We start from the raw sequence: 24,984 nt of genomic DNA, 5'->3' as shown, positions 1-24,984 counted from the left end.
CCCCACACCAGAGACCAAGACAGACTGCATTAGAAGGGTAAGAGAAGCAGCTACATATTGACCACATTGCCCCATCCCCAGGACAGCACAGCACCACATGGAGAGGTCTCCCCTGATCCTTCAGTTCCTCCAGCTACTGAGGGTAGCTCCTGTCCTCCAGACAAGATAATCAGCATCATGGGTCACTTTGTGGGAGGCTCCACATTGATCTTGCACTATGGGGACTGTAGGGAAATCTGTAGGACCCCGCCACTGGGAATCTGACTGTGACAGAGAAGGGAGGAGGGGCTTGCAAAAACAAGCAATGGATCTTGGCAGACCAAGTTCGTATCTGCAATTCCCTTGTGGTAATCCCAATCAGCAGCTTTGTTCATCTGCAAAATCAAGCTGGGGATACTCTAACCAGGGAACTCATTGAGGTATGGATCTACGTAACAGATCCTCAAGTGGGTTTTGACAGCCCTAGAGTCCATTTGGCCCACACCCAGACAAGGTGCTGAGTCACAGCCTCACATGCTGTGGAAAGTGCCCCCATCAGACCAAGAGGGCTAGTGACAACTCCTAATAGCTATGCAGCCCAGTGATACTCAAGCTGAGAGGCAAATAAGCAGAGCTGATTACCCTCAGAGCAAAGCCAATACTGGGTATGGAAGCTTCCCATACTATGCACAAGTAGAGGGATTAATTCATAGCCAAGGCTGAGGGTAGCTCCTGGTTCCTCCCAAATAGAGAGATTGTAGCCTGGACTAGTCCTGCAGCTCCCATACAGAACTGAGATATTGTCACACCAGTAGCCTGGAGTGGCCCTCATGGGAGCTGAGACATTGTTCCACCTCCTTGGAGGGTGCCTTCTAGCCTCATCTAAACAGAAGGGCTAGTGACAATACCTCAAAGCTATTCAGCCCAGCAGCACTGAAGCCAAAAGGATAGACAGAGCCAACAGTTTGCAGAGCAAAGCCAGTGACCTTCTTCAAGGGAACTTGGGAACTTCAAGGGAGCCCAGGGAACTTGGGATGTGGGTTGGCTTTAGTTCAGACAACAAACAAAGAGCTTTTCCAAATTTTTAGAGATGCTTCTGCTGTACCCGGGGGCAGGGGGTGGGGGGAATCTAATTTGTAGCACCACTCATTGCTAAGTACAGCCTTCAGCCTGTCCCAACCAGAGCACATGGGAAGAGATGTAGCCAATTAAGCAGCCCTAGGTACAGTGGCACTTGAACAAAGAACACAGCACATGGCTTCCCCAGTCTGTAGAGCAAAACTAGTGGCTTCATGTGACCAGAGAATTCAGTGCACACTCAGGCCTGATTTGGGCCCCCAATGAACTGTACAGGCCCTAGACCCTGTACTAGTGCTCTACCCAGGCAGAGAAGATAATTCATATCCCCATCTATTACTGAGTATGGTGCCTGGACCTAACCATCTAGTACGCTTGACCAAAGAATTCAGACAACTATGGAGTTGATCCTATAGCCTCACTTGGTAGGGAGCAAAGTTAGCAATCCTATCCAGCAGCCAGTAACACACATTCCATCCCTGTCCTCAGAGCATGAACAGTTGCCTCACTGTTCATAGAGGCTATAATAAGAGGCCCTATTACCAGCAGACACACTGAAAAACCTAAACTGAGAAAACTGATGAAGAACTGTCTCTGCCAAAGTAACCTATAAAGTCTAGGGGAAAAAAGCCCTATTACTCAAATGTGCAGAGAGCAATGTAAGGAATCAAGGAAAAATTAGGTAAATATGAAACCACCAAAGGAAATTAACCAAGCTCCAATAACTGACCATAAAAAAAATAGACATCTAATAAACAGTCAGACAAAGAATTCAGAATAATTATCTTAGGAAAGCTTAGCAAACTACAACAAAGCACAGAAAACTAAACAGTATTAAAAAAAAAAAAAAACAATGCATAAAAAATAAGAAGTTTGACCAGAAAGTAGCAATCATCAAAAACAAAACAAAACAAAACAAAACCCAGAAATCTTAGAGTTGAAAAATACAATAACTGAACTGAAGAATTCAATAATTTCAAAAGCAGGCCAGCCACGCAGAAGGAAGAATCAGCGACCCGGAAGATAAGATATAGGGAATTAGTTAGATGAGGGGGAAAAAAAAGCATGAAAATATGTGAAGAATGTGTATGGGAATTATAATACACAATGAAAAGAAACAACATTTGCATTATGGGAATTCTAGAGAAAAAGAAAAAGGGAAAGATATAGAAAGTATATTGAAATCAAATAATAGGTGCAACTTCTCAGACTTGAAGAGAGATGAGCATCCAGCTCCATGAAGCCCAAAGGATACCAAATAGCTTGAACCTAAAAAGGGCCACACCAAGACACATTATAATTAAATCATGCAAAGTCAAAGACAAAACATTTTAAGAGCAGTAAGATAAAAGAGAATTTACATACAAGGGAACCCCACAAGACTATTGGTTGATTTCTCAACAGAAACTTTTCAGGCCAAAAGAGAAAGAAATATATTTAAAATTTGAAAGAAAATAGCTGTCAACCAAGAATTCTATACCCAGCAAAGTGGTCCTTCAGAAACAAAGGAGGGATAAAGACCTCCCCAAACAAACAAATGCTAAGGACATTCATTACCACTAGATCTACCTTACAAGATATGCTAAAAGGAGTTCTATAAGTGGAAGTAAAATAACATTAACTAACATCATGAAAGCACAAAAAGGTAGTAAAAATCTCACTGGTAATTGTAAACATATATCATAGTTAGATTCTGCAATATGGTAATAGAGGTGCAAAACTCACATACAACTCTAGTTTAAAAGTTAAAAAAAAATGAACACAGAGGAGTGCCTAGATGGCTCAATCAATTGAGTGTCTGACTTCTGCTCAGGTCATATCTCATGGTTCATGAGTTCAAGCCCAACACTGGGCTTTGCACTGACAGACTGGAGACTTCTCTGGATTTGTCTCCCTCTCTCTCTGCCCCTCCCATGTTCATGCTCTCTCTCTGTCTCAAAAATAAAATAAATATTAAAAAAAAATTTAAATGAGCACCACAAAAATAACCATAAACACAATAATTGGTTACTAGGGTCACAATAAATTTTTTAAAATGTGAATCATAACAGCAATAACCTAAATTGTGAGAGGGAGAAGTAAAAGTGTAAAGTATAATAACTTTATTGCAAGTTGAGTTGTTATTGGTTTAGAATAGAGTGTCATTTTCTTAACACCTAAGACTTAACACTTTCTTAACATTTTTTCTTTCTCTTTTTTTTTTTATAATTAATTGTCAAATTAGCTAACATACAGTGTAGTCTTGGCTTCAGGAGTAGATTCCCATGATTCATCACTTACATACAATACCCAGTGTTCATCCCAACAAGGGCCCTCCTCCTCAACCTCCCACCCCATCAACCCTCAGTTTGTTCTCTGTATTTAAGAGACTCATAATTTGCCTCCTTCTCTGTAACTTATTTTTCCTTCCCTTCCCCTATGGTTTTCTATTAAGTTTCTCAAGTTCCAAATATGAGTGAAAACATATGATACCAGTCTTTCTCTGACTGACTTATTTCATTTAGGATAATACACTCCAGTACCATCCACGTTATTGCAAATGGCAAGATCTCATTCTTTCTCATCGCTGAGTATATATACACCGCATCTTCTTTATCCATTCATCAGTTGGTGGACATTTGGGCTCTTTCCATAATTTGGCTATTATTGATAGCACTGCTATAAACATTGGGGTATATGTGCTCCTATGAATCAGCACTCCTGTATCCTTTGAATAAATTCCTAGTAGTGCTATTAGTGTGTCATAGTGTAATTCTATTTTTAATTTTTTGAGGAACCTGCACACTGTTTTCCAGAGCAGCTGCACCAGTTTGCATTCCTACCAACAGTGCCAGAAGGTTCCCCTTTCTCCACATCCTCACCATCAACTGTTGTTAAGGTGGTATCTCAATATGGTTTTGATTTGTATTTCCCTAATGATGAGTGATGTTGAGCATCTTTTCATGTCTGTTGGCCATCTGGATGTCTTCTTTGGAATTTCTTTACTGGATTATTTGTTTTTCGGGTGTTGAGTTTGTAAGTTTTTTATAGATTTTTGATAGTAACCCTTTATCCAATATGTCATTTGCAAATATCTTCTCCCATTCCATCAGTTGCCTTTTAGTTTTGTTGATTGTTTCCTTTGCTATGTGGAAGCTGTTTATCTTGATGAGGTCCCAATAGTTCATTTTTGCTTTTATTTCCCTTGCTTTCAGAAACATGTCAAGTAAGAGTTGTTGTGGGCAAGGTTAAAGAGATTGCTGCCTGTTTTTTCCTGTAGGATTTCAATTGTTGCCTGACTCACATTTAGGTCTTTCATCCATCTTGAATTTATTTTTGTGGATGGTGTAAGAAAGTGGTCCAGTTTCATTCTTCTGCATGTTGCTGTTCAGTTCTCCCAGCAACATTTGCTAAAGAAACTGTCTTTTTTCCATTGGATACTCTCTCCTGCTTTGTCAAAGATTAGCTTGCTATATATTTGTGAGTCCATTTCTGGGTTCTCTATTCTATTCCATTGTCTTTGTGTCTGTTTTTGTGCCAATACCATATTGCCTTGATGATTACAGCTTTGTAATACAGGCTAAAGTCCAGGATTGTGATGTTTCCAGCACTGGTTTTCTTCTTCAACATTACATTGGCTATCCAGGTCTTTTGCAGTTCCATACAAATTTTAGGATCATTTGTTCTAGCTCTGTGAAGAATGCTGATATTATTTTTATTGGGATTGCATTGAATGTGTATATTGCTTTGGGTAGTATTGACACTTTAACAATATTTGTTCTTCTAGTCCTTGAGCATGGAATGTTTTTCCATTTCTCTGTGTCTCCTTCAATTTCTTTCATAAGCTTTCTATAGTTTTCAGCATACAGATCTTTTACTTCTTTGGTTAGGTTTATTCCTTTGGTTAGGTATTTAATGGTTCTTGGTGCAAATGTAAATGGGATTGATTCCTAGATATCTCTTTCTGTTGCTTCATTATTGTTGTATAGAAATGCAACCGATTTCCATGCATTGATTTTTATATCCTGAGACTTTGTTGAATTCATGTATCAGTTCTAGCAGCATTTTGGTGAAGTCTTTTGGGTTTTTCATGTAGAGTATCATGTCATCTGTGAAAAGTGAAAGTTTGACTTCTTTGTCAATGTGGATGCCTTTTACTTCATTTTGTTGTCTGATTGTGAAGCTAGGACTCTCAACACTATGTTAAACAACAAAGGTGAGAGTAGACATCCCTATTGTGTTCCTGATCTCAGGGGGAAAGCTCTCAGTTTTTCCCCATTGAGGAAGATATTAGCTGTGGGCCTTTCATAAATGGCTTTTATGATGTTATGTTCCTTATATTGTAACTTTCTTGAGGGTTTTTATTAAGAAAAGATGCTGTAATTTGTCAAGTGCCTTTTCTGAATCTATTGAGAGGATCATATGGTTCTTATCCTTTCTTCTATTAATGTGATGTATCATGTTGATTGATTTGCAAATATTGAACCTGTCCTGTATCCCAGGAATGAATCCCACTTGGTCATGGTGAATAATTCTTTTAATGTACTGTTGAATTCAATTTGATAAGTATCTTGTTGAGAATTTTTGCATCCATGTTCATCAGGGATATTTGCCTATATTTCTCCTTTTTAGTGGGATCTTTGGTTTGGGAAGGTGATACTGGCTTCATAGAATGAGTCTGGACACACTCCTTCCATTTCTATTTTTTGGAGCAGCTTGAGAAGAATAGGTATCAACTCTGCTTTAAATGTCTGGTAGAATTCCCCTAGGAAGACTTCTAGCTTAGGACTCTTATTTCTTGGGAGATTTTTGATAACTGATTCAATTTGTTCACTTGTCATGGGTCTGTTCAAATTTTCTATTTCTTCCCTTTCGAGTTTTGGTAGTGTGTGGGTATCTAGGAATTTGTCCACCTACAAGTACTACTATATTTAAAAGGGGTCATACAATGTCCAGGGCCTGGCACTTCAGGAAGTGTTTTTGGAATGTTTTGCGTGCACTCTGGTGTTGCGTCTTTGGCTGCTCTATCCCATTGTTTGGTATTTCCACTGTGTGCGCTTTGATTTTTCCTTGAAGTAACCCTGGAAAAAGGGGGAAAGGGTGGGAGGCACCTTATACAGGTACAGAAAGAGAAATGAAAGGGAGGGGGGAAAAAAGACCAGGCAGAAAATCAAAGAAAATATAAGGCTTAATCCAGGAAGAGAGAGAGGAAAATAAAGAAGAGAGAGATACAGGAAAAGGTGTAAAAAGAATAGAATAAAAATGCCTGATTAAACAACCAGAATAGAGAAAGAAAGGGAAAAAAATGTATGTGTGTGTGTGTGTGTGTGTGTGTGTGTGTGTGTGTGTATCAAAAAGGTATTTGACCCCAAATCAAATCAGAAACTATGAGCTTGATTCCAAAGGAAATTAAAAAGCAAACAAACAAAAAAAGAGGAGAGTAGAAAGAAAAAGAAAGGAAAAGAGAAGGAAAGAAAAGAAAAAAGAAAAAACAATAATAGTTTTTAGAAGTTTTTTTTTAAAAACAGACTATCATACAAAACTGCAGGACAGTTGCCTGTTGGTACCTGGGATTGGTGGCTATGCTGGTGTGGAGGAGAGGCCATCTGGTTCCTGATTTTGTCAGTGTCAGTTTTACTTCAGTAGAGAAGCAGTTACCACGCACAGAGGGACAGGGTTTGGTGTAAATGTGTCATGCCTCCCCTTGGGGTTACCGTCCTGTTCCCTGAAGCCCCACCCTGTTGTTGATGGGGAGAAAAATGGCGACACCCCAATCTTTCCTCCCCAGCCTGAGTGTCTCAAACCACACTGTTCAGGAAGACCTCACAGAGTAGTGCAGGCAATCAGCCTGTTGTGCTCGTCTCCAGTACCTCCTAAGCTCTCAGCTGGGATTCAAAACCTGATGTCTTAAAGGATCCCACACAACATGAACCTGGATCTGGGGTAGCACCACCCCACCCTGCTGATAAAGGGCCTCTGGCTGGAGACTGCAGGGTCTTTTGTCCTTGGGTGGGCAATAAACCCTCTTCCCACAGACTCGAGAGAAGGGACTACTGTTTCCCAGTGCGCCCCTGAAATGGCTACTGTGCCCCAGGGCTGGCTTCCTTCCCAACTGGACATGATCACACAGCAGTGGCTTTGGTCTGGAGAAAGTCACGCACCCTTAAAACTCTGATGTTTAGCTCCCAAGGCTGTTTGCAAAGTAGAAACTGTCACTCTTCATATTTTTTCTTCCTCAGTCCATGGTCCAGAGAGGTCTTTTTCTTGTCCACATAAAATATCACACTTCCACAGCCTCTCTTTGTCTTTCTGTTGTCTCTCCACAGAAGGAGTTCCCCCCCCTTCCATGCCGACACCACCCATTTTATCTCTCCCAATTTGCAGATATGCACCTCTGTCCCACCAACCTCTTTCCACCTGTGGAGATTTTTCTGTCACTCCATACACTGTATTCCTGGGTATTTCGGGTGTTCTGACCTCAATACAGCTGTGTTTGAAGGACAAGGGACATCCCAGTTCCCCTACTTTTCCGCCATCTTATCTCCTCCCCTCTTAACACTTTTTTCCTTAAGAAATTTAAGATTTTCTTTTCAGTTTGAAAGTCACAGTTTATCTTTCTATAATTAGCTTAGGAGAAAAGAGATGAATAACCCACTGGTAGTGGAAAGAAGCAAGAGTCTTCCTGGGCGCAGCATTTAATGAGATAGACATTCTGTTACTGTGCACTTCCATTATTTTTCCATGGCAGAACATATAGCAGAGACTTGGGAATGCACATACCTGAAGCCAGTTTACTTTTTTGTTCCATAACTATGTTGCTTGCAGGGCTGTTGTTGCCATAGTAGTTGGCTGTGCCCCAGACAAATGGGTGCTGGTCTGTTCCCACAGATCTTTATCCCACTCTTCATTGCAAGTATGGAACTGCCATATGCTCTCAGCCAGAGTCTCCTGTCCAAGATTTCTGGTTTGGTTGACAAGAACCTGCACAATACAACTTTTATCATTAGAGCTTGAGATATAATGACTGATTTGGGGCCAAAGAACCTGGTGGTGAGCATTAAAGAGACAAGTAGCCAATTGTTTGTGACATCAGAAAGATTCTTTTTACACTTGATAAGATGATAAGGAAACCTGCAGACCCTCATCTGTGGTTTTTATCACAGGGGCATTGTAATGGCTTTTCAGGGTCCAGGGAATTGATCTAAGTGTCTTCCATGTTGGAAATGAGGGAGATAAATCCAAGTGCTCAATGGAGAAATGCTCTCCTCACAGTCACCTTCTCTCCACAACCACACCCCAGCAATGCTCACTTCTGGACTAAGATATTTTATGTAAGCCTCATGATAACTACAAGAAAAATCTTGTGGTATTTGAAAAAAGACCATGATAAAGAAGTCAAAGCACACTGACACCAAAAACATCAAAACCCACAAAAAAGACAGAAGTGTAAGAAGCAAGGAACAAATGGATCTACAAAACAAGCATAAAACAATGAAAAAAGGGCAATAGTAAATCTTACCTATCAATAATTACTCTAAATGGAAACAGATTGAACTATCCAATGCAAAAGACACAGAATGGCTGAATTAAAAAAAAAAAATATCTAATAATATGCAACCTATAAGAGACTTACTTTAGCCTTAAAGACACATACACTGAGAGTGAAGGAATAGGAAAAACAAAACAAAACAAAACAAAAAAACATTTCAAGCAAATGGTAACCAACAAAAAGCAGGAGTAACTGTATGTATATCAGACAAAATAGACTTTAAAAATGTTATAAAAAAGACAAAGAGGGTTATTATAAAATGATAAAAGGGTCAGTACATTAAGAAGATATAATAATTGTAAATATTTATGTGCCCAACATCAAAGCACCTAAAAATATGAAGTGAAAACTGACAGAGCTAAAAGGAGAAATAAACAATGATATAAAAATATTTGGGGACTGTAATACCCTGCTCTCAACAATGGATAGATTATCAAGAGATAATAAATAAGGAAACAACTGATTTGAACATCTTATATCAAATGGACCTAACAGACAAATATAGAACATAGAACATTGTATGCAACAACAGCACAATACACATTTTTGTCAAGCATACATGGAACATTTCCTAGGACAGATCATATGTTAGGTCACAAAACTAATCTTAGAAAATTGAAGAAGACGGAAATCATACCAAGTATCTTCTCTGACCACAATGGCATGAAACTAAGAGTCAGTAAGAGGAGGAAAACTGGAAAATTCATAAACTCATGGAAATTAAACAACATTCTCCTAAACAACCAATGAATCAAAGAAGAAATTAAAATGGAATTTAAAGTTTCTTTAAACAAAAAAATATGGAAACACAATTTGCCAGAATTTATCGGATACAGCAAAAGCAGTTCTAAGGAGGAAGTTTATGAAAATAAACTTCTACACTAAGAAGCAAGAAAGATCCCAAGTAAACAACCTAATGATGCCTTAAGAAACTAGGAAAAGAACAAAGTAAGCCAAAAGTTAACAGAAGGAAGAAATAATAAAGATTAAAGCATAAATAAATGAAACAGAGAAGAGAAAAACAGTAGAAATGATTGACCAAATTAAGAATTTGTTCTTTCAGAAGATAAAATTGATAAACTCTTAGCTAGACTAACCAAGCAAAACAAAAGAAAAACAAACAAATGAACAAAAGGACCCAAATCAACAAAATTATAAATAAAAAAAAGATACATTCAAATGATACCACAGAAATTCAAAAGATCAAAATATGCCAACAATCTGAACAACCTAGAAGCAATGGAAAAATTTTTTAGAAACATACAATTTACTATGACTAATTCAAGAAGAAATAGAAAATCTGAAAAGGCCAATTACTAATAAAGAGATAGAATCAATAATCTAACATCTTCCAATGAAGAAAAACCAAGACCAGATGGCTTCCCTGGTGAATTTTACCATTTAAAGAATAATTAATATCAATCCTTCTCAAACTCTTACTCAACATTACTCTCAACATTACTCTGACACCAAAACCAGAAAACACTACTAAAAGAAAATTGCAGGCCATTATTCCTAATGAACAAAGTTGAAAATTTTCTTAATTAAATATTAGTAAATCAAATTTAGCAACAGATTAAAAGGTTCATTCACTATGACCAAGAGGGATTTATCCCTGGTTTGCAAGGATAGTTCAACATACACAGATCTATCTATCATATTAACAAAATGAAAGAAAATAATCATATGATTATCTCAATAGACTCAGAAAAAGCATTCAGTGAAATTCAACATCTATTCATGATAAAAACTCCTAAAAAATTAGGCATAGAAGGAACATATCTCAACATAATAAAGGTCGTATATGACAAGCTGACAGTTAACATCATATTCAGTGGTGAAAGAATGAAAGTTTTTCTTTCATGATCGAGACAGGACAAGGGTTCTCACACTCACCACTCTTGTTCCACCTATTACTAGAAGTCCTGGCTAGAGTAGTCAGGCAATAAAAAGAAATAAGAGTTATCAGAATTGGAAAGGAAGAAGTAAAACTGCCTGCATTTGAAGATGATATGATTATATATGTATATATATATATATATATATATATAGTCCTAAAGACTATACTCAAAAACTTTTAGATCTAATCAATGAATTCAGTAAATTTGCAAGATACAAAACATACAAAAATCAGTGGCATTTCTATACACTAACACTGAAATTTCTGAAAAAAAATTAATTAATTAATCCCATTTACAATAGCATCAAAAAGGACAAATATTTAGAAATAAATTTAAGTAAGGAGTTAAAAGATTTCTATGCTGAAAAAGAAACTGAAGAAGATACAAATAAAGGGAAAGGTGTCCCCTGTTCATGAATTGAAAGAATTAATGTTGTTAAGATGTGAATACTACCAAATGCCGTCTGTAGATCAATGCAATCTCTATCAAGATTCCAATGGCATTTAATTGGATATTCACATGTAAAAGAATGAAGCTGGACCCATACATCATTCCACTCACAAAAATTAACTTGAAATGGATAAAAGACTTAAATATAAGACCTGAAACCATTAAACTCCTAGAAGAAACCCCTAGAAGAAAACATAGGAACAAAGCTCTCTGGCTTTGGTCTTGGTAATAATTTTTTGTATACAATACCAAAGGCACAAGCAACAAAATAACAAATAAACAAGTGGGACTGCATCCAACTAAAAATACTCTACACAGCAAAAGATAGTATCAACAAAGTGAAAAGACAATCTACAAATTGGGAAAAATTATTTGCAAACCATATATCTCATAAGGGTTAATATCCAAAAAATGTAATGAACTCATACCAACTCAATGTCAAAAAAAACAACAAACCAACACAAAAGAAAAAAAAATATTGAAAATATGGGCAAAGGACCTGAATAAACATGTCTTCAAATAGAATACATGAAAGGCCAACAGGTATGAAAAGATGCTCAATCTCACTAGTCATTAGAGAAATACAAATTAAAAGCACAATAAGATATCACCTCATGCCTATTAGAATGGTCATCATCAAATAGCCAAGAGATAACAAGTGCTGGTGAGGCTGTGGAGAAAAGGAAACCCTTGTGCACTGTTGGTGGGATTGTAAACTGGTATAGCCTATGGAAATTGGTATTACTATGGAAGACCGTATGGAGGATCCTCAAATTGATTTAAAAAATAGAACTGCTATATGACCCAGCAATTTCATTTCTGAGAAAATATCCAAAGGTATCAAAGACACTAACTTGAAAAGGTATCTGTATCTCCATGTTCATAGCAGTGTTATTTACAATAACCAAGACATGGAAACAACCAACCTAAATGTTTATCAATGGGTTAATGGATAATGGAATATTATTCAGCCATAAGAAATGAGAAATCCTACCATTTGTGACAACACGAATGGATCTTGAAGACATTATGGTAAGTGAAATAAGTTAGATAAAGACAAATAACTGTATGATCTCACTTTTATGTGGAATCTAAAAAAACAAAAACAAAAAACTAAGAAAAAAATCCCAAATTCATAGAAAAAGAGATCAGGCTTGTGTTTACCAAAGGCAGGGTATAGAGAGAGAGAGAATCAGAGGAAGTTGATCAAATGGTACAAGCTTCCAGTTAAAGATAAATAAGTACTAGGATGTAATGTACAACATAATGACTATAATAAATACACAGGAAAATTGTTAACAGAGTAAATCATCACAAAAAGATAAGTTATCATCTATGAATTATCATCATAAGGAAAATTTTTTCCTTATTCTTATTTTCTTTTTATGTATCTATGTAAGAAATGGATGTTGGCTGAACCTACTGTGATAATCATTTCATTATATATATATATATATATATATATATATACATATATACATATAAATCATCATTCTGTATACCTCAAGCTTATACAGCGACGTGTATCAATTATTTCTCAAGAAAACTGGAAAAAGGGAAGAATTTTTCTTAAGTAGGAGAATAGATGTTGGTATCACAGAGACCTGTTTTGACTACGTCTTTGACATTAACTGTTCAAAGTTGTGATATTATTTAACATCTGCACTTGAGTTTCCTAATCTGTAAAAGGTATAGTATTTTTATTGTGTTATTGGGAAGAGTAAATGAACAAATGTATATAAAATGCTTGATACAGGGCAAACCCTCAACAAATGCTCATCTTCTACAAAACAACTTGCCCCAAATGATCTGCCAATACTGTGTCTTCCTTTATAAAAACAGTTTCTTAATAATGGTGGCGAACAATCAATTTTCCAATCATATCTATAACTAAATTTTACTTCCAGAATTAAGTCTTGCCACAAACACGGGTGTGACTCTTCTTTGTAATCATAAAAAAACAAAGGGTTGGATTGAGATGATCTTTTAGGTCATAGAATTCTAACACTGTTTAATTTTCATTTTTTTCTAAAGAAGAATTTGTCTTTTCAAATGTAACAAGCAGGCATATATAGTTTACATAAATCTGGCACAAATTTAACATGATTAAAATTATTTTGATTATTGTTCTTCAAAGAGATAGCTGATTATATGGCAGCTAAATGAAAACAGGAACAACATTATGAAACTCAGTAAAATGCATTGTGAGAAAATGAACAGACTACGAGCCCAGTCTCATCAAATGAGGGGTCCTTCTCACAGCTGAGCCAAGCAAAGGGGTCTCAGAAGCACTAGTCCTTCTATTTGCATCACATTAATTAAGGTTTTGAGTCACTGGGTTTACAACCTTCTTAAATCCCACATCCAATATTTCTCAATATACATTTGGCCTTATTCCTCAAAAAACGGCTTAAAATAAATCCCAGGTTCCTGAAATGAAATGCCATTTTTTAAATTTAATTTCATCACTCTTTCTCGTTTTGTTGTTGTTGTTGTTTTGGGTTTGTTTTTTTGTTTGTTTGTTTGTTTTTTGGGTTTTTTTTGGTTTTGGGGATTTTTGTTGTTTCTGTTTTGTTTTTTGTTGTTTTTATTGTTGTTGTTGTTGTTGTTTATTACTGTGTGTGAACAGTACACAAAACCGCCACTGGTATAAGCTGATACAGGAGTAGTAGCCCTGATATCTCTACTACTTACCTTTCTGCTTCCCATAGTATGGAAATCTCTTGACATTATGATTTAATATTGTTTTTAGATAATGTTAAAAAGTAGACTCAATTTACAGATATTTGAGAGATGCAAAATAAAAAGAATGAAATAAAAAGATACTCCCTTTAATGCAGTTTGTCTGATATTTCCAGACAAACTGGGAGCCATATTAACTCAACATGTGCTTATAACCTTAGCAAGACAAGCATATTTGGGGTTTTAACAACCTCCCAGCTATTAACCTGAGAAGTACATTCGACAGGAAGATAAGAAAGCAGTGTTTTGCAAGTATGCATTTTTCCTTCAAGATACATACATTCCCTTTCTCATTAGTTTCCACATCCTCTAGAAAAAAAAATGGAGAAAGTCAAATACATTATTTGATTCAAATTTAAACCCATAAATTTGTCAGTCTGAATTGCTGCTTTCTTTCCAAAGACATTTAAAACAATTTACTTTTCATATTGGCCACAAGCTAAATATGATCTCAGCTTCCTTAAAAAGGGACTCTGTTAAGGCTGAGAGAATACGGGTATGTGGCTCCCCCCAGCGGCCACTGGGAACGTCAGCACAGTTCAGAGAGAGACGTGGAGAAAGTGATGCTTTGAATTCTCGCCAGCAAAGGCCCACTGTCCAATCTTCTTCACCACCTGGTAACAGCTGGTGTGTATGTAAAGATGAGATGAAAAACGGATAGAGGTCAAATCCAGGAGGACTTCCCTTGTATAGAAAATCAATTTAAAGTAACAAAAGTACCGAGATAAAATTTCCAAGAACTTCTGAAATTTAAATAACACAGCTTAAACTTTAGGGAAAAGAGATGGCCAGGGAAAAGACAGGAGCAGAGCTTTATTCCACATAGCATTTCATTAATAGTTTCGCATTTAGAAAAGTACAAGAAAAACCGTAACACCAGGGGACAAGCTAATACCAGAATATTCCCAAGCTGACAAGCAATTTGGAGTGAAAACTGACATAATAAAAAAATTTTAATGTACTGAATATATTCCAGCTGAGAGCCCACAATATCAGCAACTCCCAGAGGTTCCGAGCAGACACTCAAAGATTCACAGGATCAGAATTTCTGGGCCTTGGCCCAGGTTCCAGCCATATCCCACATACAACATTGCCTTGACTCTCTTGAGGGTTCAACCTTCATAGCAGCCTCTAAATTCAAAGCACAGCTTCAGAGAAGGGAAAATGCTTTGGAATAAAGATGGGAAGATATATATGCCTCTCAAATTTATAAGCCTCTATTATTCACCAGCACCAGTGAGCCCACAAGCACTGTGCACAGACAATTCACAACCATGGGTGATGGGTGACTGTTCAGATAAGAACCAGGAGGGAGGTTAGGCTAACCCCTCTGACCAACAAGCCTGACGCATCAATTCTGATACCTCATCCCACCTCTTAAATGTGTCTCCTTAACTAATTCATGCATGCAACCCCTCCTTACCTTTGTCCCCTTTCTGGTTTCCTTTCTTCTATTTTTTACTGCTACCTGGCCTCTCCTCCCTAACACAGCCACCTCTACCAGGTCACTTTCCTCTACCTCAAAATACTGTTCTTTTCTGGGTTCAGGGTTTGGCTTTTCTCTCTCTTGGCTTTTATTTCCCTTAATCTTCATCTAATGAACTTTCCTCAGCCTCCTGTTATTACTAACACGTGAAGCAGTCTGTTAAGGGATATATTACTGGAGATGTTCTACTACAAAGCATTATAGACTCATAGAGCTTAGAGCCCCGAAGGGTCTCAAAATATAATGTGGAAGACCCTTCAGCTAACAGGCTGTTAAGGTGCCTCTTTGAATTTTCCATATATTGAAATTGAGACTTAGAGCCAGTAGGTGTCTTGCCCACTGATAATTACCTGGAATTTGCAGCTTCTTAAGACAGAATATTTCCCATTATAAACACCACCTCTTACACATAACAACACGGAAAAAGTTTCGAGAAAGGGGTTAGGTTGTTTGTACTTTTTGAGCATTGCCACTGAAATAAAAAGCCACCTGACAACACTTATTCTCGAATCTCAGTATTAGAAACAATCTACTATTTAATTAAAATGATTTTGTCTTTTACATTCTTCCTTTTTTTCCCCCTTCACTTCAATATGAATAATTGTCCCTCTTTAAGATAAATGTCTCTTCTCTGGTTATTGTGTATGAACACAAATATGTTCTCATTTTAAGGTATATTGTTTTCACCTGCCAGCTGTCATTAAAAATTGCATCTGCAAAAAGCAAGCCTTCCTCATGGTTTTTTATGTTTTGTTTTGCCCATGAAGGTTAATTGCAGTTCTGCTCCCATAGCTTCCTCACTGCTGTGGAGTTAACCATGGGTTCCCTGTGCTGGGAAAGGTTTATCAAAGGTCTGGAATGCAAAACAATGGCAACAATAAATATCAATTAGACCCAGGCCCTCTGCTCCCACTGCCTTCACAGGTTGAAGCAGCAAATCCAGCTTTTGACTTCAATGAGACTGGACTCTCCTAGAGCCACTGATGAGGCTGGAGACCTATTTCCAAGATAGCTCTTAGATCACAAATTTTCCATCCTGATTAAGCTGATAATGTGGAGGCACTAGAGAGCAGTATCTCTGCCCTCTACCTTCTCAAAACAGCTTCTCTTGCCTGCTTGCAATTCTATCAGGCCTTAATTAATCAGTTAGGAGTATAAGTGGCATGCGCCTCTGTCACCTGAAGTTTATTTTGTCATGGGCTAATAATTTGAGAAATTGAAATTGGGACTTGACTGTAGGACATCCAATTTTGACAGACATGCATTTCTCAACTGTCTTGTATATATCCCTTTTTATTTTTTTTTTTCAACGTTTATTTATTTTTGGGACAGAGAGAGACAGAGCATGAACGGGGGAAGGGCAGAGAGAGAGGGAGACACAGAATCGGAAACAGGCTCCAGGCTCTGAGCCATCAGCCCAGAGCCGTATATATCCCTTTTTAAAATTACAGTAAAACCTTGGCTTGCCAGCATAATTCGTTCCGGAAACATGCTTGTAATCCAGAGCACTAATCTATCAAAGAGAATTTCAAGAACCATTGGCTCAGTTGTGATCATGTGACATTTGGCATCACGTACTGCTCGTATCGCAAGACATTGCTCGTTTATCAAGTTAAAATTTATTAGAAATGTTTGCTCGTCTTGTGGAACACTTGCAGAACAAGCTATTCGCAATCCAAGGTTTTACCCTATTTGCTTTTTAAAATAGAATAAAAAATATAGGTAGAGTTATCTAAGAACATCAATATATAAAGATATATAAACTAATCTATCACATCAGGAAGATGGGATTCCCTTTAAAACATTCAGTTATTTAAATAAACAGAAAATTGCTAGTAATTTAACAAAATCATTGAAATAGTGACACAAAGACTAGCTACAGTGACCTCTAGTGTTCTTATGGATAAACAATCAATAGTTCTAAAAACAGCTGCTTGCTCTGTTCACTCATTCCATTAACAAATATCAAATCAAATTATAATTTCTGAAAATGAAAGAGATCTCACTAGTAAGTCGTACTTTACTGGTTATCATCTCCATGAAAAGAATATAACAAGAAAATTAAATAGTTTTTCATTATTAATATCTCACCATCTCGATCTCTTTGTCATTGTTGTCTTTAACTTTCTAGTCACTGTTCACATGTATAAGTATCAATGTAGTTAACATTATATATTTTGTCCAATTGTGATCTTTTTTTTTTAATTTTAGGAAACTATTATATTTTCTCGATTCTCAACTTGGAAATAAGAAGTTATAAACAGAAACATTGAAGGATTTATCACTGGAAAAGTGTGAGGTGCTGACATTATATTTAAGTGCTTTTAGTGGCATGAGTTTAGCTCCATCTTCTAAAACACAGGTCCAATTGGCCAACAAAGGAGGTCATTAAACATCAAAATTAGGTAATAAGAATGCAGAGAGCAAATACCTAAATTACAGGATGCCTAGAATTCTGTTGTTCAGATTCTAGTCACCTGCAGGAGTGACAAATCAATCAATATACTACAGTTGGCCCTAAGATGAACCTGGTATGTGAAACAGAAATTGCTTAACTATGAGATATATGATTATGTTACCTTTGGTAAGTTGGCAAAAATCTTACAATCTATGGTTTGTCAGAAAGAAAAAAAAAACAAACAAGTTCTATCCATTCAGATCCTCCAAATTGATAATCAATTATTCCAAATATGGAAATAAGAAATTTACATTTATCTTCTAATGAATCCTATCTTCTGTAAAGAAACAGTGACTGCAAACAAACATTTCTTTCATTTGTGTCTTTCATTTGCTCTGATGGTAGGTAGGATGGTCTTCTCATCTCATCTATCCAGTAAAGTAGCAGGCATAGTGATCTCAGAATACAATGGTTAAGTGATAATAATGTATGGGCTGAGTTCTTGGAAACTATCAAAAAGCCATACCTCATTAAGAGTACACTGAAATCATTAGCTCATATTTTATGAATCATTGTATTTTTCACCTTACCCTCTTCATTTCTGCTACTCCATTTCTGCTATGAATGGAGAGCTATACGCAAGCAAGCGAAATGAAAGATTAGAAGCATTGGAACTGAATCTAGGACTGCTTTTAATACATAATATTTACGACTATGTCTCTCATATAGCTGTCAAGTCACTGAACCAAGTTGGATTTTTATTATTTAGGTATACTGGCATTTAAAAAGAGAGGGAGAGGGGCGCCTGGGTGGCTCAGTTGGTTAAGCATCTGACTTCAACTCAGGTCATGATCTCACGGTTCCTGGGTTAGAGCCTCGCATCAAGCTCTGTGCTGACAGCTCAGAGCCTGGAGTCTGCTTCGGATTCTGTGTCTCCCTCTCTCTCTGTCACTCCTTGTGCTGTCTCTCTCTGTCTCTCAAAAATTGAATAAATGTTAAAAAAAAATTTTTAAAGAGAGGGGAGAAATACCTGTGTGGATAGTTGGGGGAACTTTTAAAAGCTACATAAACTGAAGATGAGTTCCAAGCTCTCTAAAAAGGAAACATAAAAATTGAGACATTGAATCACAAAGAAAATTAAAGTCAAAAGTTGAATAAAGATTAGCTTTCTTCTTTTCCTCTTTTAAGTTGACAAGTAAAGATCAGAATGGTGTAAGAGCTAAGCAAAAAAAACAAAATGAGGGTTACATGGGAACCAGTGATTCCTCAAAGAGCTAACCTTGACCTATAAAGTCCAGAAAAGTGGATTACCGGACTCATGATGCTATCAGAGATGCCAGAAACTGGACCAAAGACAGTTCCTATATCTTTAGCAATTCAAATATATGAAAAGCATTCAAAGTACTATGATATTGGGGTCTTTGGGAATTGTCTGCTTCTATATTATCTATTAACTTGATGCTTGTTATATTAAACCTCTTTTTAAATAAACTTGTAACAAGAATTCAAAACCTAGGTAAAAAAAAAAAAAAATCTTTGCTTATGTTCAAGACAAATCTGTGCCAAGAAGATGGTATTTCTTTTTTTTAATGTTTACTTATTTATTTTGAGGAGGAGAGGGACAGAGAGAAAGGGAGAGAGAGAATCCCAGGCAGTCTCCATGCTGTCAGCGCAGAATCCAAGGGATATTAAGCTTGATCTCATGAACTATGAGATCATGACCTAAGCAAAAATCAAGATGCAGACACGTAACCAACTGAGCCACACAGGCACCTCAAAGATGGTATTTCTTGACTAAGAGACCTTAAAGTCTTCATGGGTCTGATAAAAGAATAACAAGTGTATAAAACTTTACCTTTTTTTCCAAAAAGTAAGAAATCCTTAAGTTGTTTTAAATTAATTTTAAATTACTTCTATAAGCTTGAGACTCCATTTATTGTATATTTAGCCATTTTACTTATTATATATTGTATATTTAGCCATTTTAGTTAACATTACCAAGTATACCCTGAAAATAACAAAACATTGATGAAAGAAATTAATCACACAGATTGAAGCACATCCATGTTCATGAATTGAAAGACTTAATATTGTTAAAGTGTCCAAAATACTCAAAACAATCTATAGACACAATGCAGTCTCTATCAACATTCCAGTAGCATTTTTTTACAGACATAGAAAAAAAAATATTTCTACAGTTTATATGGAACCACAAAAGACCTCAGATAGCTAAACCAATCTTGAGCAAGAAGAACAAAGCTGGAGACATCACACTTCCTGATTTCAAAATACATTATATAGCCACAGTAACCAAAACAATATAGTATTGACTAGATAAAGAGCCCAGAAATAAATGCATACATATGCCATTGACTGATCTGGGACAAGAGTTCCAAGAATCCACAATGGGGAAAGAATAGTCTTTTCAACAAATAGTGTTGGGAAGCTGAATATCCATATGTAAAAGAATGAAATTTGGACCTTCCCTAACATCAAACACAGATATGCACAAAAGTCAAAATGGATTAAAGACTTCAATATAAGACTTGAAACTGTAAAACTCCTAGGAGAAAACATAAAAGAAAAGCTTCATGATATTGGTCTTGGTAATGATTTCATGGACAAACACCAAAAGCACAGGCAACAAAAGGAATATTATATACTTGGGATTACATCAAACTAAAAAGCTTTTACACAGCAAAGGAAATTATCTACAGAAAGAAAAGGCAACCTATGGAATGGGAAAAACATTGTCAAATCACCTATCTGATAAGGGATTCGTCTTCAAAATATATATGGCCCTCCTACAACTCAATAGCAAAAATCTTTTTAAAATGGGCAAAGGACTTTAACAGACATTTCTCCAGGGAAGATGCACAAATGGCCATTAAGCATATTAAAAATAAATAAATAAATAAATAAATAAATAGTTCAACATCATTAGTCATCAAGGAAACACAAAAACAATATTGAGATATGACCATTATCAAAACAAAGATGAGGATGGCAAGGATGTAGAGATATTGGAATCCTTGTACATTGTTGGTGGGAATGCAAAATGGTGCAGTTGTTGTGGAAACCAGCATGAAGTTTCCTCAAAATTCAAAACTAGAACTACCAGGGGCACCTGGGTGGCTCAGTCAGTTAAGTGTCTGACTCTTGGTTTTGGCTACGGTCATGATCTTGCAGCTTCATGGGTTTGAGCTCCGCATCAGGCTCTGTGCTGGCAGTATGGAACCTGCTTGGGATTCTCTCTCTCCCTCTTTTTCTGTCCCTCTCCGACTTTTGCTCTGTCTCTCTCAAATAAATAAACTTAAAAAAAAAAAAAAAAACAGCAATTCTACTTCTGGGTATTTAGCTAAAAGAATTGAAATCAGGATGTTAAAGAGATATTGGCCCACCCATGTTCATTGCAGCACTGTTCACAATAGCCAATGTGAAAACAACCTAAATGTCTACCAGCAGATAAATGGATAAAGGAAATATTGTACATACACACAATGGGATAGTATTCTGTCTTTTAAAAAAAAAAAGAAAATTCTGTAATATGCAACAATTTGAATGAACCTTGAAGACATTGTGGTAGGTAAAATAAACTAGCTACAGAAAGACAAATACCGCATGGTTCCATTTACATAACGTATCAAAGTAGTCAAATCCATTGAATCAAAGAGTGCAAAGGTGGTTGCCAGGACTGAAAGAGGGGAAAATGGGGAGATGCTAATCAGTAGGCATAAAGTTTTAGTTAAGTAAGGTAAATAAGCTCTAGAGATCTACTATACAACATTGTATCAATAGTCAACAATAATGTATTATACACTTAAAAACTTGTTCAGAGGATAAATCTCATAATTAAGTTTTTACCATAATAAAATAATTTTTTTAAAAATGATTCTCAAAAACATTACAAGATATAATGAATGTGCTAGGTCCTAATCTGTAAAAAATTAGTCAAACTGTAATAATAAAAATACTTTAAATATTTTGAAATAGCTTTACTCTTATAGTTAGATGTGAATAATGTTACTGAAGAATATAAATGATTTTTCCAAGAGGCTTCATCAATCATTTTTCTATTTTTTTGGAAAATAGGACAATGGATTAGTTATTGTAGGGACATACACTATCAGGCCTTCTATGCTACAGTTATATCCTGTGTCTAAACAAATCCTTCCCAAAATATCTGTTCCACTTAAAATACACTCTCTTTTAAATGAGGCTAAAATTATCCACTTCACAGGGATCTTTTGATCATTTAACATGACAACGGTCACACAGTGCCTTGAATAATTCCTAATACAAAATCAGCATATAAGGAATGATGTTGATTCCACTTTTCAAAGACAACATGCTTTGACTACAATACAGCCTAGTTTATTGTACATGTGGCATCTTTTGTAAACTGCCCCAAATTCCTGCAACTTCTTAATTAAGGTTTTTCTTTGAGGAATTTCTCTTTTGCCACTAAATTTTATTTAATTTTTATGCAACTTTATTGAGGTGTAATTTACATACAACAAAATTTGCCCATTTTAAGTGTACATTTTGATGAGTTTTGGCAAACATGTACACCACGTAGCCACCACCACAGTCAAAATCTGAACATTAACTCAGAGCAGAGTTGTGGATGCTACAGTAATTATTATTTAAACTTTATATGAAATTGTCAAACTCTTTTCCAAATGGTTATATCATATTATTCACCAGCAGTGTATGAGAGTTCTGTTTGCTTTCCATCCTTGCTAACACTTGGTATTGTCAGTCTTTTAATTAAGCCATGGGTAATGGCTAATGGGTATAGACTGGTATTACATTGTGGTTTTACTTTTGTCTTTTCCTATTGACTACTCTTGTTGAGCACCTTTTCATGTGTCTATTGGTCACTCATATATCTTCTTTATTGAAGTGTCTGTTAAAATCTTTTGCCAACCTTTTAAGCCCTTAATAAATGTGGGGCACCTGAGTAGCATAGTCGGTTAGGTGCCGGACTCTTGATTTTGGCTCTGGTCATGATCTCAGTCATGAGATCAAGCCCCATGTTGGACTCTGGGATGAGTGTGGGGCCTACCTGGAATTCTCTCTCCCTTTCTCACATCTCTTCTCCTACTTGTGCTCTCAATCTCTCTCTTAAAAATAAATGAAATAAATTAAAAAAAAAAACCTTAATTAACTTTTTAAAAGTATCTGATTCCTTCTGAATATCTAGGACAAGACCCATAGAAACATCTTTCTTTACGGTGGTTCCAATGTAAAAAGCTCCTGAGCCAAATTTAACTAAGATGACTGATGGAACAGTGGGGTAAAGAACAAAAGGACAAAGATATTGAGAACTAAATGCAAAGAAAAGCTGTAGGCAGAAAACACATCATAGTTGGTGGCCAGGAACATCAGGAAAGAATTAGGCTTTAAAAATTGGCTAAGGAGAAATTTCAGAACAAAGACTGAACGGTGAGTGTAGGGTGAATTTGTTTATGTGATATTCAGTGTTTTTGTGGAGTCAGGCATGGAAACTGAAAGAAGTCAAAGAAGATTGAACAAGTATGATATTGTCACTTTCATAACCTTCCATCTTGTTGTTGTTTTAGGTTTAGTGCTTTAATATACCAAGTTGACACTGACTCCTTGTCCTAACTGTGAAAGCAGCCTTTAGTTATTAGAGCAAGTGATGGAGGTCAGGCGATGTGGCTGTTTCCCTTTGATATGTTTGTAATTAGCACCTGTAATCTTGCCAAAATGCTCCATCTTTCTGCCTCTCAATTTCCCCCCAATTATTGAAAAACGCCTTGAATGGGAAGCCTGGGCGGCTCAGTCGGTTGAGCGTCTGACTTCGGCTCAGGTCATGATCTCACGGTCTGTGAGTTCGAGCCCCGCGTCGGGCTCTGTGCTGACAGCTCAGAGCCTGGAGCCTGCTTCGGATTCTGCGTCTCCCTCTCTCTCTATCCCTCCCCTGCTCATGCTCTGTCTCTCTCTGTCTCAAAAATAAATAAAAACATTTAAAAAAATTTAAAAAAAGAAAAAAAAGAAAAACGCCTTGAATTATAAAAGCTATATCCTTAATCTTTTGTAGAACTAAGAGCAAACAAACAATAAACAATTTGTGCTAAAACCAATGAGCCCAAGAAATCTTCACAGAAACTTGATTGCTAAAGATTATTCATAGTCGTGCTGGATGTGCGGTCTAACCACAGAAACTGTGCAAAACAGTTTCTTTACAAAAAGTTGAATAATACATATCAAGTGAAAGCTGCAATGTTTAAGAATCCCATATGAACATGCCTGCCTTCAGCACAGCCACATCAGGAAAACAGAGGTGTGATCACAATGGGCTGGCTTCCTGATTCCTTTTCTTTCTTTTACATCGTTGGATCCCATTCGTCTCAGTTTCCTTTAATCAAAAAACTCACAATGATGTAGGGAGGGTGGAGGAGATATCCTTATACCCTATTCGCACATGTCTCTCAGCTGACTTGAAGGAGTACATGAGAATTCATCTCTGAAGAAAGGGTTTTCATAGGATCTCTTTTCCACCAAGTGCATATGGAATCCCCGCTCTAGACACTGCAGCAGCAAGCAAGGCTTATCTTGGTTTTCTATTACGTGATTTTCCTTTTAGGGCAAACATGCTAGTACCATTGGCTGGCAGAGGAGTAAAGAGACAGCAAGATCTCTACAATGCATCTCTCTTGATATTTTCACTTGGATGGTGTCTGCAGAGAATTTTTGTGCCATAGATATTTTCATTACAGATTAGGGAAAAAGGAAAGAGCCAAATTACTATCATTTCTATATGAAGTAGTCAACAAAAATACGTATCTTAAAACTTAAGGTAAAAAACTCATGGGCTTATGCAACAAAAAATAAACTGAAATAAAAGTGAACAAGATGCAATAACATTGAAAATTTTAAAAACATAAAGGAATTAATTTTTGCTACAGATAAGTCTTTAATCAACTTCATCACATAGATAAAGGATAAAAAGCTATCATAGCCAATTTACAAGAGGAAACCCAAAAAATAACAAACAAATAAGAGATTCTCAAGCTCTTTATTAATGAGAGATATGCAAACTAAAACCACAGTGAAATTTCAGTCTATACTGTATAGACTAGCAAAAATGACACAGCAACAGAAAACCACACATTGATGAGAATGTGGTGATATCCAAATCGTGGGCACCGTTGATGGAAGCCATCGGCCACCCTAAAGAAGAGCGCACTGGCAGGATTCAGTTGAGTTATTTACCTGGGTATGTAGCTCACTGAAATTCCAACAGATATGTAAATGGGAAAATATGATGATCTTCATTATAGTGTTGGTGATGACAGGAAGTGAAGGCTATTTGGATATTCTTCCTTAGGTAAGTATCAGATAGATACAATGTGGTGAACATTACAAAGTACCATGAAATAGTTAAAAGGAACAC

At 36.4% G+C, this 24,984-nt stretch overlaps 1 long non-coding RNA gene and 1 pseudogene across 1 annotated transcript in view; both read right to left on the bottom strand.

Annotated features, from left to right (window-relative positions):
- The window catches only part of LOC147581815 (uncharacterized), a 400,941-nt gene that overhangs the window by 345,229 nt on the left and 30,728 nt on the right, over positions 1 to 24,984 (bottom strand). The gene's annotated exons all lie outside the window — the stretch shown is intronic.
- Positions 7,720 to 8,251, bottom strand: LOC112859029 (gametocyte-specific factor 1 pseudogene; annotated as a pseudogene).

This window comes from Puma concolor, chromosome B1 (genome assembly GCF_028749965.1).
Source record: "Puma concolor isolate L17-30 chromosome B1, mPumCon1.1.hap2, whole genome shotgun sequence".
Classification (NCBI taxonomy): Eukaryota; Metazoa; Chordata; class Mammalia; order Carnivora; family Felidae; genus Puma; species Puma concolor.
The sequence above is the reverse complement of the archived record's forward strand: the minus strand, read 5'-3'. Positions and strand labels throughout refer to the sequence as shown.